Source organism: Oncorhynchus masou, chromosome 7 (assembly GCF_036934945.1).
Source record: "Oncorhynchus masou masou isolate Uvic2021 chromosome 7, UVic_Omas_1.1, whole genome shotgun sequence".
Classification (NCBI taxonomy): Eukaryota; Metazoa; Chordata; class Actinopteri; order Salmoniformes; family Salmonidae; genus Oncorhynchus; species Oncorhynchus masou.
Genome location: NC_088218.1, coordinates 9,112,439 through 9,117,240, shown reverse-complemented (window position 1 = coordinate 9,117,240; position 4,802 = coordinate 9,112,439). Strand labels below are relative to the sequence as shown.

Sequence of the window (4,802 nt, the reverse complement as noted above, 5' to 3'; positions counted from 1 at the left end):
GTGTACACACACATACATACAAAAATATACACCTTTCTCTTATGCAACAAACTGTGCATTGCAATTGTAATGCTATTCAATGCAAAACAAACATTTTAGATGAAACAATACACTCACAACCCATTTTCCTTCATGTTTACAGAGATTCAAGTGAAAACAGGAGCAGATTTGGGCACTCCTGCCTGTCCAAACCAAACCATTCATAACATGATGTTTGTAATATACAAGGTAGATAGTGATAGTAGTAGTGAGTGTAAAGTGGCTCGTCGGTTTGACCAAAATGGTACAGACAGCACTTGTGACCCCAGAGTCACACTACAGACAGAGAGTGACAAAGTGTTTCTACACATCACCAACACACAACCATCTGATGAAGGAAGCTACACCTGTGAGTGTGTACATAATCGAGGAACACATTTTTTGAATCTCAATATTTCTGTCAATGGTAAGTGTTTGGTTTTGCGTGTCAGTTCAATAGACACAATCTGTAATACACGTTTAGCTTGTACTGTGAATGTTTGTTCTCAATTAGTCATCTCTACCGTCTCAGTCCAAGTAAATTAGATTATAACAAAAAGTCTTCAAATTGAGCATCTGTCAACATGACCAGAGTGGAGGAAGAGAAACAAGCCATATAGGATCACAATGAGTTCTTCCCCTTTTCTTTTTCAGGATCCCATGTCACAAACAACCTTTCTTTCCAACGACCTTTCAATGTCATGATAATAACAGCCTTTGCAGGATTTGTAGCCGTCGTGGTCCTTGTTGGAATAATCAGAAGGAAACGTCATCACAAGTAAGAGATTCTTATTAGTTTGTTAAAAGAAAAGTTGATGGCTATTAAACATATTTGGTAATTTAATTAATCTATTACTTTGTTACGGAGGTACTGCAATAATATACTGTAAATTCAATCTCAAATAGCAAATCTGATCTACAAATCATATAGAGAACTATGGGCCTCAGAAATATGCAGTAGGCTATACTGTAGGTCTAATATTTGTTTCTGCTCTCTTGCCAAGGAAATATCAATGGTGTAACTGTGAGTGTCAAAGAGCTGGCAAGAGAGCATGAACAGATCTAACTGAAGTCATATGAAATACATGAGGGTGTGACATAGGCTACTTGACCTACATTCAAGTCTGACTCGATAAGGTTATTGTAAATCACTAATAACTGAACTGTTTAGGGTTTTCACTTCCTGCCTTGTCAAAAATTAGTGTAGGAAAAAAACATGCATGCAGCCACGCACAAACAAACAGTCAAATATTTTGTTCCAGAAAGCATCTGTTGTGTAAAACCATGTTATGCTACGTTCATTCACTGGTCTTCTCTTCTTTTACACAGCAGGAGAACACAGCAGAAAGCGGTGTACACCTTTAAAGAGGTGATGCAACAATACGGTCCTTTCAATCAGGGCTGTTACTGCTTGCTGCGGTTACCTGTAGTCGAAAGACTGTCAGGGCTGATATTGCAGTCGTTAAGGCATCTGCAGACTATGCTTTCACATTTTGAATTGAATTTGACAACATTTAAAATATTTCCACAAACCCATATTACATTTACAAGTGTAATATGGTGACATATTGTTCATGTATTTGTAGGAGGAGCAACAGGACATTGATCCCTACAACACGCTCACAAGAAGAGACAATGGGATCCTCCAGCTGTCACATTCTAACCCCTGACTTCTAGCACCGTTGACAAATGACAACAGGGAATTAGACACCTTTTTCTATCACTAGTAAATAGTATTTCACCAGCCCTGGATATACAACTGTACAGTATATCTTGATTACTGTAATGCCCCTATTTTTACAGCTGATACACTGACTTTATATAGTTCTATTGATTGGTTACTGACACCTGGCTGAATAGGTCCTGTACTGTAGATCGTCTTCTGTTGCTGTGAATATCAGCACTTACTGTATGACTCATGTACATTCTGTTAGGTAGAACCAATGTTCCTGTGGACAGATGTGATCATGTGCATTTCCACCAGGTGTCAGTGTTTTGGATTGGTAAAAGATATCACAACATGCTCCGTGACAATGTATTGTCCTTGCGTTCAATGTTCCATCTCCATGTATCATATAGGCCTACATGAGGTAAATGTTCAAGTTTAGAGATGTAACGACAAAACTAAACCGTCCATTAAAACTTAATTTCCAAACATGCATAAGCATGTTTAGCATAATAAATCAAACCTGTCCTGAAACTGTACACACGTGAAAGAGCATTAAAACTTGTAAGCAGTGCGTAACTGGCAGCAGGGAAGTCAGGCGCAGGAGAGCAGAAATGGGTAACAGCCGGAGCACTTTAATGATGCAAAAACAAACGGCACCCAGAACAGCAAAATACTGGTTGAAACAACCCGTCGCCAACCACTCAGAAATGCACCAAACACTTAAAACAAATAATTCCACACACAGACATGGGGGGAACAGAGGGTTATATACACGTCAAATAATGAGGGAATGTAAGCCAGGTGTGTGGGAAAACAAGACAAAACAAATAGAAAATGAAAGGTGGATTGGCGATGGCTAGAAAACCGGTGACGTCGACCGCCAAACGCCGCCCAAACAAGGAGAGTAACTGACTTCGGCGGAAGTCGTGACAAAATACTACCTGAAAACGCTCATCATTCAGCTGTGTGTGACTTTCGTTGATGGAAGGATCGGACCAAGGTGCAGCGTGGTAGGCGGACATCTTTCTTTTATTGATGACACTGAGAAAAAATATATATACAAAACGCAGAGTTCTGTAGGGCTGGGAAGCAACAGTACAAAAACAAGATCCCACAAACTAAAGGTGGAAAAAGGCTGCCTAAGTATGATCTCCAATCAGAGACAACGTTAGACAGCTGCCTCTGATTGGGAACCATACCCGGCCAACAAAGAAACAGAAAACAGATTGCCCACCCAAGTCACACCCTGATTTAACCAAATAGAGAATTAAAAGGATCTCTACGGTCAGGCGTGACACTGACTGGTCCTGGTGGACAAAAATACATTTTTTTTAAAGTGTCAAGTGAAGCCAGTGTGGATTTGGCTTCAGACCAATCACATCACAAGCCAAACGTCTTCATTGACAGAAAACATTTTTTAATTGTTGCGGTTTTATTTAATTCTCTGCACTGGCAAATGATTATAACAGCGATTCTGATCCAACCACAAATGAATACATTGTACCCCTGGCTTGAGAGGATGGAAGTTCAACATGTAGCTAGATGTAGTATGCTAATGTTAACTAGCTGGCCTGGTGTATCGCTGTCCATGAAAGGAAGTTAGTCTAGCGAGCAAGTATTTTAGCCAGGTAGCCTAGGACAACAAAAACTAAAAGTGTGTACTGTATGACAGAATGATAGATCGTTTAGGCAACATGAAAGAGGAGGATGGCTTTGGCGTTTCTCTACAAGTAGGGTGAGTCAACATGTTTTCTACTTGCACGCACACACAGAAATCAGTACCATGGACAGCCACATAATTACCTTACATTGATTTGACTAAATAGTTTGGGGTATCTTTTAGTTATCACTTTATTAGACTAAGCATAGGTGATTAGATGTTGAAATGTTGAAGTTGAAATGGTGCTGGACTAGTGAGGCAGCTCCTGTTTTCTTTGAGACTCGCTGTATGTCTCCATGGTTCTAAACCAATAGTTGTTAAGTAGTACCTTGTTTGACCATGCTGTAGGTCACATAACTGTTTGTTACATAGCAATATGTTTTGTAGACTTCACCGGACAGATGTTGATCTCCGTTATATAATTAAACAAAAAGGTGTGGTTGAATTTATTCTGCCACTGTGTCATTTTATTGGCTCAGCCTTTAGGCCGATATATCATGATGTCCAGGCAAATGAACCAACGGGTTACAGAGCAAACAATGCAATTATCACAACACATAGGTTGTAATATGGCTTTTTTTCTGGATTCCCAGTGATTTTACCAACGCATCCCTACTGGTGCACGTACATTCTGGGCTCTATTTTATAAGTATGTAGGGTTTATAAATGGAGGCCCTTGGACTTTATTGCCCTGCTGCAGATGTATTAAAAAGTAATTTGTATTTAAAAGTGAATAATTGAATGATTATTATAATAATGTTGTGTCATAATCATAGCAGTTGGTAGGTTCATTTCCTGTTATTAACCTGTAGGACCAGATATAACCATCACTTACATACACTTGATATAAACCCCCTCAGTCTTGAAGAGCTGTCAGAATCTATCATTGTTGCTAGAGCAGGGAAGATGAGCTCTTGACACGCAGTTTATTATATGTAGTGGTTGTACTGCAGAGCCCAAGGGATGTATTGTCATTGGGAAAGTAACACAGAAAATAGAATACAGTTACACAGCCGAGAGGAAGTGGTGCTATCACAAGATTATGTGACTGGATACAACCTGTCAAAGGACCATCACTTTGGTTTGACTTTTGTTCTACATTTGGTCCAAGCAGAAAATATTGGACCAGCGTCTGGTTCTGCAGTGTGTCATTATGTGTGGAAGACATGCCTTGAGGCTTTCTCTGCTTCTGCTGGTGTGGTGTGTCTTTGAACGTAAGATTAGTCCTTTCTCAAACAAACACAAAGCATGCACAACACTGAAAGAGGTCCTGTCCTCTGATATTAGTGAACTGTTAATGCCATCAGCATTACCTTGTATATCAATAGGAGTTCCACTCAGCACAATTTGAACTACATTCAGGGAAGCAGCAACCTTTGATTCAGAATATTCTCATTAATTTATAAATGTGTAATTTTTTTAATACACCTTTCTCTAATGCAACAAATTGTGCAT

The 4,802-nt window shown here is 39.4% G+C and overlaps 1 long non-coding RNA gene across 2 annotated transcripts; it reads left to right on the top strand.

Annotated features, from left to right (window-relative positions):
• The first annotated feature begins 209 nt into the window (after positions 1-209).
• On the top strand, positions 210-2,911 carry LOC135542996 (uncharacterized). Of its 2 annotated transcripts, XR_010456158.1 has the most exons (4): positions 210-445; positions 673-796; positions 1,348-1,387; positions 1,605-2,911. It is a non-coding gene; the product is annotated as an uncharacterized LOC135542996 (long non-coding RNA). The 2 variants fall into 2 exon arrangements; XR_010456157.1 differs by lacking the exon at positions 210-445 and having other exon boundaries at positions 627-796; positions 1,605-2,910.
• Positions 2,912-4,802: the final 1,891 nt, after the last annotated feature.